Below are 11007 nucleotides of genomic sequence, written 5' to 3'. Positions count from 1 at the left end.
AGTGAAGACATCGCCTCATCGTATTGGGAAACTGCCTGGGATGTTCTTGGAACTGTGGACAATCCCCGGCACAGGAAGGCGAGATGTTCATGCGTCAAACCACGCGCAGTGAGGTGTGCTTTCCGTCCTCAGGCCTGAGGGTTGCTGTGCGGAAGGACTCCCTTCCACATTTGCACAGCCCACATTTGTCGACGCCCAGAGATTAAGGGATATCTGGAAAAAGCGGTGGAGATCCTGAACCAGAAACCTTGGAAGTGGTTCTGAGCTGCCCAAGAGCTGACGTTCATTCTTTCGTCTGTCACTCAACAAATATTTACTGAGCACAGCCTGTGTGCCAGACCCTATCCTGATGTGAGCGTCTAGCAATGGGGGACACAGCCTCGGTGCTGGCTTCAGAGAGCTTGCAGTCTCCCAGGAGGCAGCCCTTGGCTCCTTGCTGTGCCCTATCACCTGGGGCACTGACAAGCAGTAGTGCGAGCTCCTGCAATGCCCAGTCAGCAGGCACCAGGGGACCTCCCGGGCTGGCCCTGAAGCATTGCAGGGGACCTTCAACTTTTGAAATCTGCTGTTAATGTGTTAATGGCCTTGGCTTTTTCTAGTTGGGGAAATCATGACAAAGATTCAAAACAGGAACCCAACAAGCAGTTCCTACACCTGATGTTACAGGAAAGACTGCCCAGGGTCCCTGCTTCAGAGATCCTTTTCAAGAAGTTGAATCTAATTAGGATGGATGTCTGTGACTCCTGCCAGGGTGTGTGAACCCCGGCAAGTAAACGAAGATGACATTTGCTCAAGTTAATGCTACCTCAACGAAATGTAAAAGGGTCACTATCTTTTCCCCAAACTCCTAACTCCTCAGAAATAATCTTTCCTGCAGCTTATCTTCTTTGGCTCCAGGAGGTAAAATCTCCCATTTAAGTCTTTCTTTCTTTTGAATTTAGTGCCATCTGCCTTCTGCAGAGAATTATCCTGATATTGCTTTTGAAAGGAATTATTCGAAAGTTCTAAAAGCTAGCAGCTTTTGGCTTTGTTGGAAAAAAAAAAAACCCCTAGTTAGTCAGTGACTAACTCTCGGCCTATTTATCACTGCCATTTATTTGCTTTAAAATAATCATAATTCTTAAGGACAGGAAGATTGGCCCTGAGTTAACATCTGTGCCAGGCTCCCTCCATTTTGATTGTGGGGTGTCACACAGCATGACTTGATGAGTGGTGTGTAGGTCCACACTGGGGACCCGAACCTGTGAACACTGAGCCGCTGAAGTGGAGCACGCGAACTTAACCACTATGCCACTGGGCTAGCCCAAAAAGTAATTAAAATTCTTAAAGACAAGAAGACAGCTCAGAAAGAGGATGATCAATGACTTCTTTTAACTCTGATGATTAAAACACAGTCAAGTTTCTGTTTCTGAGTGGCACAGAAACACCACTCCTCCCTTCCTTTTTTATTATTTCAATTTTCTAGGCAATATTCAAAGAATGGGGTGGGTTGATAGTCTATTGGGTCCTCCGGAAATCCCAGCCTGTCTGCTGCCCAGCAAATACCCTTTAGTTGGTACACTGAGAGGTGACTCAGCATGTCAACTGGGGACTCAGTGTTCTATCTGTCTCTGCTCGCACATCCTGGGTCACACGGAGGTCTGGAATCTGCCTGCTGCTACTCTGGAGGTGGTGGTGTGGCCCTAGGGGTACCACATTGGCCCAGAGTCCCCCTTAACTTGGCAGGTTTGCTCTTTTCAGAGCTGACTTCCCCCTTCATTGGGGCATTCCTCAGCAGGAAGGCCCTCGGCTCTGTAGCGAGAATCTCTCAGAGGTGCACTATTGTGTCCAGTGGGACCCCCAACCCCTGGAGCCTCGGATGTGAGGTGGAATTTGAGTGTCAGGCAGGATGGGCCCATGGCCTGATGAAGCCTGCTGGCTTTCCCCCAAGGTTCAAGGGCTCACAGAAGCCTTGTACATTCAATTGTAGCAGGCACCTTGATGGCAGCCATTTTAGCCAGTTCTGGAAATGAAAGCTATGCACACTACCAGCACATTTTTGAGTAGCTCCCTCTTGAAGACGTTGGCAAATTGCTGTCCATAGAAAAATTCTTTTCTGCCACACAATTTAGGGTTTCCTCTTTCTAACTTCAGATAATCATACAGCCACACCTTAAAGTGAATCAGGGATGAATTCATTAAAATGTTACTTCATCGTATTGTTTGACACTGCAAATGTGATTTTGGAAATCACATCTCTATACCAAATGATTGAGTTTTTAATAGGGAGGACATTTCTTCCAGTTCTTATAGGTTATTACAACTGTCGTAACCTATAATAATGCAATTTTGTCATTACTTTTTACTGCATTAACTAAAAGAAATTAGTTATTTTCATACCTCCAGAAAGGATTAAAAAATTTTTTAAGGAGAAATAATAAATACTTTCTTAAATGTCATCTCTTTAAGGGTACAATAAGCTGGTTATAAAGGATCTAACCTGGAGATTTGTCCCTGTGTTGTTTTCTTAGTCCTGGTGAGAGTGAGGGGGCAGTGAGGAGGAGGTGATGAGAGAGGAGCAGAGAGGAGGTCAAGAACAATTCAATGCACAGCCAGTCAAACCCAACAGGACTGGAATATAAGTCCTTTTAGACTTATCAGCACGACTCTACTCCTTAACTCACACAGTCAGCTGATGGTGCTTGACATGTGGCTTTTATCTTCCTGCAAGAAGGGAAATCGTATAGACAAACATTCATTGTCCCCTTGCTATGTGCAAGATGTGTACATATTAAGTAAGCTCTTTAGGGGATACAAAGGAGGATAAGGCACGTCTTCGCCCTCTTACAGCCTTTGATCTAGCAGGAGTGAAGTCAAACACCATTAAAGACAATTGTGAAGATGCCACTGGTAGCAGTTAGTGGGGTGGGAGGGATGTTGGTAATTCCTCTCTCCAAAACTCCCCCTTGGGCTTCCCACATGTGCTCAAATGAATGGGAATAAAGTAGCCAATTAGTTGCAATATACAGGGGCCCCTTCTCCCCAGCGCAGAGGTTCTCCCATCGCCAGGGCGTGGGCTACAGAAGCCTATGTGAAGATTCCTTCACTGGCTTCCCTCCCTCGACTGGAAGGCTGGGCACGTGGAACCAGCTCGAGGTCCGTGACCCATCCAGTTACAGGAAAAGCAGTTGGATCAGAGGGTCTGCGGATGGCCTCCTTAAGAAGACGGAGCACATCGGAAGAGTTTGGCTCACCCCTTCATCCCCAGGGCCAGACAGAGAGTAGGTGCTCAACAGACGCTGAGTAAATGAATGATCCATTGGTGCATTATGAACTGACAAATTCTTATTTCATGCCAAGGAAAAATGTGGCATTGTTGTTTTGTAGACCAAACATAAATAATTAGATATGTATTCTTGCTCCATTTAAATCACAGGCACTCCAAAATTAATTTTAATTTTAGTAAATTTCTCCCTTAAGCCATAAAAAAATTCTTTCATTTTAAAGTCTATTCTTTCTTTTAAAAACTAATTTTTCTAGAACTCAGGAGGGTAATGCAGAATAAGTACATGAACCAAGGAGACAGAATGGGGGCTATTTTTATTAAAAAAAATTATCTTTGGAAAAACTCTATTTTCTTTTGCCCAAGAAAACAATTAGTTCTTTCCAAAGGAATGCTAATAGTCTAGAATTCAAAGTACTAAGGTCTTAATATGCAACTAGAAAATTTACGACATTAAGAAACTGTGTTGCATTATGCACACATGAAGAAAAAATTCCGAAAAAAACTCTCATATTTGTATTTGATTGTTTTTATTTTAATAATTGCCCAGCTGTCAGTTATCTTAGTTGTATATCAGAATACAAGTAAATTGATTTATTGAAGCCACTCTTTAGAAATAATGACAAGAAATCTGTCACCAGTGTGCCATGTCTAGTGTTTAATTTACACTATGCATGACTACCCATTTTGAGGAAGAGGAATAGAAAGGGAAATTCAGTTTTGTATTAAGACTGTTTGTATTTGAAATGGTGGCTTCTTCTCAAGGCTGTCTTCTGATTTACTTGATGTCTATATCTATCAACCCACTCTTTTTTTTGAGGGAGATTAGACCTGAGCTAACATCTGCCAATCCTCCCCTTTTTTGCTGAGGAAGACTGGCCCTGAGCTAACATCCGTGCCCATCCTCCTCTACTTTATATGTGGGATGCCTGCCACAGCATGGTTTCACAAGTGGTGCCATGTCAGCACCCAGGATCTGAACCGGTGAACCCTGGGCCACCGAAGCAGAACGTGCAAACTTAACCGTTGTGCCACCGGCCGGCCCCAAGGGTGTTATTACTATCAACAATTTGTCCTACCAAAGAATTCATTTCCTACGAGTCCTTCACCACCAATTTAACAGAATTTTCCACTGTTTTTGTTAGAGTCATTTCTTTCGGATTTGTTTTTCTCTGACCCTAATATAGTGGAGTAACTGGACAATTTACTGAGTTGTGACCTAAGAGGAATCACATGCTTTGCCATTTGGAGTTAGAGTTTTTGAAGACAGAGAATCCAATGGAACATCTAGAGACACACACACCAAAAAAGAAAGCCCAGGACGTGATTCAAGAACAACTGTGCCGTGCTAATTATGGGACTGCTCTCCGTAACTGGTGTGTCTGAGGCAATGGCATGCCTCCCACCAGCTGTTAGACATGACAGTGCACAGTGCCAGGTTTTCAACTATCTCTATGGTGGGGATGGATTCGAATTGGTTGAAAGAGCTGAGATGGTATCAATTTTTGAAATCCCTGAATTATAACATTTTTGTAAGTGCGGCAGGAAGCCTAACTCAACAGCTATTTCTTCTTCAAAGCGCGGTCTGCAGGTGAGACCATTTCCTGATCCACTTGCCCTCATGTCCCTTCCTGTCACATCAGCATACACGTGGGTGACAATCTGTAGGTGCCAGGGATAGCTGCTGTGCTGCTGTGAGGGCTCCTGACACACATGCCCAGGAATCATAATGGAGGCTGAGGGCCAGTATCTTTGGAGCTCAGGGAACACGTGCTCATGAGTCCGGTTCATCAATTCATTCATTCTTGGCACGTCTCTTTGCATATTTCTGGTCATGACTTTTACCACCACTTTGCTGAGCCGAAGTGCTAACAGATTTTCAATTAGGGCAGACAGACACACTATTAGGGTAGTTTGATAAAGCCAGCTGCCTAGGAAAAAGAATGTGTTATGTATCTGCATAATTTAAAATATCATCCTAAGATTAAAATATAGTGCCGAGTATGTATGTTGGCTAAATAGATCATATTAAATTAATATCCATAGCCCAGAAGTTCAATGACAAATGCATGGACATTTTGGCTCCATCTCTATCTTCCCACTGCCCCTTCCCCATGTGTAATCTGTCAGTGTGTCTTTATATACAAGCAAAAAGGACCCTTTTTTTTTACTTTATTTTTCCTTTTTCTCCCCAAATCCCCCTGGTACATGGTTGTATATTTTTAGTTGTGGGTCATTCTAGTTGTGGCATGTGGGATGCTGCCTCAGCATGACTTGATGACCAGTGCTATGTCTGCGCCCAGGAGCCGAACTGGCAAAACCCTGGGCTGCCAAAGTGGAGCATGCGAACTTAACCACTTGGCTATGGGGCCAGCGCCAAAGGGCCACATTTCTATTTTCCCCCTTTCCTACTCAAAATATTGCCTAGTAGGTTGACTACTCTGCACTTTGCTCTTTTATTTACTATATCTTGGAGATCTTTCCATATCAGTATAAAGAGAGCATCCTTGCTCTTTTTTTTAAACAGCTTATTGAGGGGCTGGCTCCATGGCCAAGTGGTTAAGTTTGTGTGCTCCGCTGTGCTGGTCCAGGGTTCGGATCCTGGGTGCGAGCATGGAACTGCTCATCACGCCACGTTGAGGCGGCGTCCCACATCCACAACTAGAAGGACCTGCAACTAAGATATACAACTATGTACCGGGTGGGGGTTGGGAAATAAAGCAAAACAAACAAAAACAAAAGGTTGGCAACATTTGTTAGCCCAGGTGCCAATCCTTAAAAAAATAATAACAATAATAATAAAAAACAGCTTATTGAGATATAATTCACATACCATACAATTCACGCATTTGAAGTATACAATTCAGTAGCTCTTAATATAGTCACAGAGTTGTGCATCCATCATCAGAATCAATTTTATGACATTTATTACCCCGCAAAGAAACCCTGTACCCCTTAGCCATCATCTGCCAACCTTCCTACCCCACCCCCTTGCCCAAGGTAACCACTAACCTACTTTCTGTCTCTACAGATTTGCCTATTCGGACATTTCATACAAATGGAATCATACATTTTGTGGCTTGCTTTGTGGCTCGCTTCTTTCACGTAACATAGTACTTTCAAGGTCCATCCACGTTGTAGCATGGCACTGTTTACAGCCGCATAGTGTCTTATTGTGCAGAGGTACCATCATTTGTTCAACCATTCCCTCATTCGATGCATGGGCTCACCCCAGTCTTTGCTCTCTCAAGCATTGCTGCCGTGATTAACTCTGACCATATGTCATTTCCTATGTGTGCTGGCACACACGTACAACACATTCCCAGAACTGAGATTTCTGGAGCAGATAGCAAATGCAACCGTATTTTTGTTAGATATTGCCAACTTACTCTATTGTACTCCCACCAGCAATGTATGAGAAGCCTCATTTCTCAGAGCCATACCAGCAGTGCATGTTTTCAAATCTTGACTTTTTGCCAGTCTACTGGGTTTAAAAGAGAGATTGATATCCATATGTGTTGACTACTCTTACGATTTCCTTGTTTGAACTATATTTTCTTGGCTTTATCAGAGTGGTAGTTAGAGTCTATCAACTAGAATAATTTGATTTCCTGCAACTGCTGGTTTTCACATCTTTTGGATTTTGTGGCAGGAATTTGGTTATTTTAGTACTGACAGTTATCATAAAGGTGACTATTTCTAAGGATAAATAATTACCTTCATAACATACGTATCAAGAGGACTATAATTTCTTCGTGTCCAAATTAGTTTGCTCTTGTTTTTTTTAGGTTAATTGAGTTAGAAATGATCTTTCACTAGTGATGGTTATTTTGGTTGGCAACATGACTGTCCTTATCAAGAAACTGCAATCCACATGCAATAGAAACAAAACATCTATTTATCACCAGTTGAATTACTCCATTTTAAGTGAGATGCCTGTCATCAGTCCCATTGGAATTTCTCAGAGAAAATAAGCTCTCATATTTCCTGAAAGAAAAAAAAAACACTCTGAATATTCTCCTCCTTTCATTAGACATTTTATTGAGTGAGTTTTTCCACTTGAAACCCAGGTTTCTTTAAAGGGTTAGCAAAGCCATATATGTTCTGATTTATTTGCTCTCAATGTACTGAAATTTAAGACTTGCGTATGAGTTACCTGTATTTTTCCTTAGCAGCGAGTCATCTGTCTCTCAAAGAACACTGTTAGGCATTGAGGTCTAGTCTGTATGTCTGCCTAAGGGACTCTAGCGTGTCAAAGGAGGACAGCAGGGTTCTCCTTGTGTAGTGACCCTGGATCTCCCGAAAGAGCGATGATAACAGTAGGATTGATGGCCAGGCCCCCAGGACCTTGACATTAATACTCTCAAAGCAAAACCAGGAGCAAGCCTGCCCTAACTTGTAAACAGACTCTCTCTGGTTCCCAGAGAACCAGACGTGAGACAGCCGAGCTTCAGTTAACAGGTGTGAGGGTTTGGAATGGTGACTAATTGCTAGCAGTGCCCTCGAGGGTGCCAGGGGTGCTATGGCAGCTCCCCAGCATCCGCGGCAGGAAGAAGTGTAATCTAAGGTCAGATCTTGCTGTATAAGTCTAAAAAGTAAGCTGGAATTCTCCCAGAGGCCACACCACTTATTATCAGGCAATAACAACAACAGCCACAATAATGATACAGTCGAGTCTACTTATTCGTGGTAGCTATGTTCACTACAAACTTTGAATTAGGTGATATTGTATTTGCTCCTATGAGTAATACATGGTTATGTTCCTAGGAGTTTCTGGGAAGAAATTTTTCTTTTTTTCTTCTTCTTCTTCTTCTTCTTTTTTTTTTTTTTTGCTGAGGAAGATTCGTCCTGAGCTAACATCCACTGCCAGTCTTCCTCTTTTTGTATGTAAGCTGCCAACACAGCACGGCCACTGACAGACAAGCGGCATAGCTCCACGCCTGGAACTGGGCCCCAGCCACTGAAGCAGAGTGTGTGGAACTTGACCACTAGCCACCAGGGCTGGCCCACTGATAACATTTTCATCAGTCCAGCAGTATGAACTCACAGCCAACAGCACTTTAACCCATGCCTGAAGAAAGCATACTTAACGTCTATCTTCTCTGTGCTTCGGAACACTAGATAGCTCTTCAGCGCTACACCTGGGGGCCATTTTAAACAGCAAAATCACCAACAAAAATGCAAAAGGTGAGGCACTACATAGACCATTAAAAGGACACGAGTTTCCAGTCTGACAGCTGAAACAAGAAGGTAAAGCGACACCTGGTTTGACCTCAGTTGGGAATGTGTGCAAAGGGCGACTCAAATTTTTTGCCGCTCTCTGCACGTCCACAAGTAGCACAAGCATGGAATATTGATTTGGGGGTTACAATAAATTTTAGCGGGTAGGCAAATTTGCGAGTAGAGAATCTGTGAATTAAGGAGGCGTGACAGTCATTGCAATCATGGAGAAAAGAAATCCCTCCTGACATTCGAGAAGCATCGCGCTGGTCACAGAGGCAACAGAACGGTTAAGCCGCCCGTGAGGAGAGAAGCTGGGAGGGTCCTTGTGTGGCTCCGTGGGGCCAGCTTGGGGTCTGATGCTAGTTTTCCATGGATTTCTGGGTAGTCATAGAATTTCATTGGGCCTCAGTTTCCTCATCAGCATAACTGCCATAATTCCTGATCTACTTACTTCAAAGGAGTGTTTTAAAGCTAAAATGTAGCAAACCTGAGGGACAAAATAAATTAGAATGAATTAGAAAAAAAATCCAAGGTTCAGTGGTGGTTATTTCTGAGTGAGAATGGTAGAGGCAATTTTTATTTTCTTCTTTGCATCTCTCTAAATTGGTTCACAACAATCTCTATTTCGCATGTATAATATTTATAACCTCAGATGCTTTTCTTTAGAAGGAAAAAGCATCTGTGAGAATAACATAAATTCATTTGAAACTACTTTGAAAAAAAAGGTAAACTGTTAAAGATTGGAAGGTGCCACTTTCTATGAAATAAACCAGCATTAACAATGGGTTAGTAAACTGAAGTGAAATTCCAGCCTGCTCTGTCATGCTCGGAAAAACAAGTCCCACCTGGTTTGTGTAGTTAATCTTGTTGTCAGAGCCATTTGGCTGGTGTTTGCTTTTATGGAACGTTATGGAAGCTCTCCTGCAGTGCGCCTGCCCGCCTCATCCGGCTGCCAGAACCTCCCTTGACTTCATTTGTCCTAAAAGAAAAACAAAAGAGAAGAAGGACTCCGTTACTTTCCCCTTGTACAGCCACATGCAATGGAAATCAGGGAGAGAAGGAATCTAGGACAGTGTCTGAAGGCTGCACTGTGTTTCCTTCTGATTTAGGAATGCAATTTTTAAAATGTAACGCTGCTGTGATCTTTCACTCCTAGGAAGTAACTCGACCTGCACGCGTGGGTCTTGGCACTTGTGAACAAAGAACAGGTTTGTCTGATCCAAGAGGGCACTGCCTTCCATAAACAAGTGCTCACTTGCTGGCAAGTTTCTCCATCCTGTAGACTGGACATGCGATTCTTTTTCATTGTCTAATCTGAACTGTCCCGTAGTGCGGCTGGGGGCAATTCGACAGCTGTGATGCTTCATGAGAGCTGGTCGGCTCTCCATGCCAGGTAATGTGATCCCAAAATAGACTCAAGAGAGAGGGCCTATGCCCTTCAGCTCTGGCCTCTGGCTTACATGAAAAACAAACCTGGTTAATATATTTTACTGATTCTTCAACAATTAGGTCCCTTGCAAAATTCAGCAAGAGTATTACTCTTTACAGATTTAAAGTTAATTGTAGATATGCCAGAATGAAAAAAAAAACCATGCAGAATTAATAAGGAATGATCTCCATGGTTATTACAATTTAATAAGAAATATAAAGTAATTAATGTTTGGGGCCAGCCTGGTGGCACAACGGTTAAGTGCACACGTTCTGCTTCCTGCGGCCCAGGGTTCACCGGTTCGGATCCCGGGTGCAGACGTGGCATGGCTTGGCAAAAAGCCGTGCTGTGGTAGGCATCCCACATATAAAGTAGAGGAAGATGGGCACGGATGTTAGCTCAGAGGCAGGCTTCCTCAGCAAAAAGAGAAGGATTGGCAGCAGATGTTAGCTCAGGGCTGATCTTCCTCAAAAAAAAAATAATAATAATAATTAATGTTTACTGAAGCAAACATTGTTTTAACATTAATTCTGTTTACACAACGAACGTACCGTGTTAGGTGGATTTAGAATATTAACTAAATGTGTTCCATGCAGGTTTTCACACAAAAATCTGTAGTTTCACAATAATCCTTCAGAAGTTCGCTGAAAGGAATGCAGAATGTTAGCCCACTTGGTGAGGAAGTAGGGCATAGTAGTTTGGAGTAATTAGCCTAGGTGGAATATTTTTGTATCCCAGACAAATTATTTAGAGCAATCTAGATAAGATCTGCTCCCAGAAGTATCCAGATGCAGGAGATTTTGGTTGAGCAGTTCATCATTTTGTATCACAGAGTAACTAGGAGGATATTGCTTTCTATAATTCTCTTTTGGGAAAAAAAAATGCATTATTGTGGTGCTGTTAGAGAATCACCAGAAAGCGCTTATGTGAGTGAGGCAATTAATCCTAATCCAAAAGAAGGAAATTCGGTTGTGGCATTTGTAAAAATACCCTTGGCGGGAAACTGAGCCTGGAACATGGCAAAATCCATGATGATAACCCTGGCTCTTTTGAAATCGCTGTTGTTTCATATAAAGAGTCCTACTTGAAAATA

General features: G+C 42.8%; 1 long non-coding RNA gene across 1 annotated transcript; it reads right to left on the bottom strand.

Annotated features, from left to right (window-relative positions):
• Positions 1-8174: 8174 nt before the first annotated feature.
• LOC124228374 (uncharacterized) lies at positions 8175-9857 on the bottom strand. The gene is made up of 3 exons (XR_006885706.1): positions 9741-9857; positions 9331-9464; positions 8175-8972 (listed from the first exon to the last, which is right to left on the bottom strand). It is a non-coding gene; the product is annotated as an uncharacterized LOC124228374 (long non-coding RNA).
• Positions 9858-11007: the final 1150 nt, after the last annotated feature.

Source organism: Equus quagga, chromosome 17 (genome assembly GCF_021613505.1).
Source record: "Equus quagga isolate Etosha38 chromosome 17, UCLA_HA_Equagga_1.0, whole genome shotgun sequence".
In the NCBI taxonomy this organism is placed as follows: Eukaryota; Metazoa; Chordata; class Mammalia; order Perissodactyla; family Equidae; genus Equus; species Equus quagga.
This window is presented reverse-complemented; position numbering and strand designations above follow the sequence as displayed.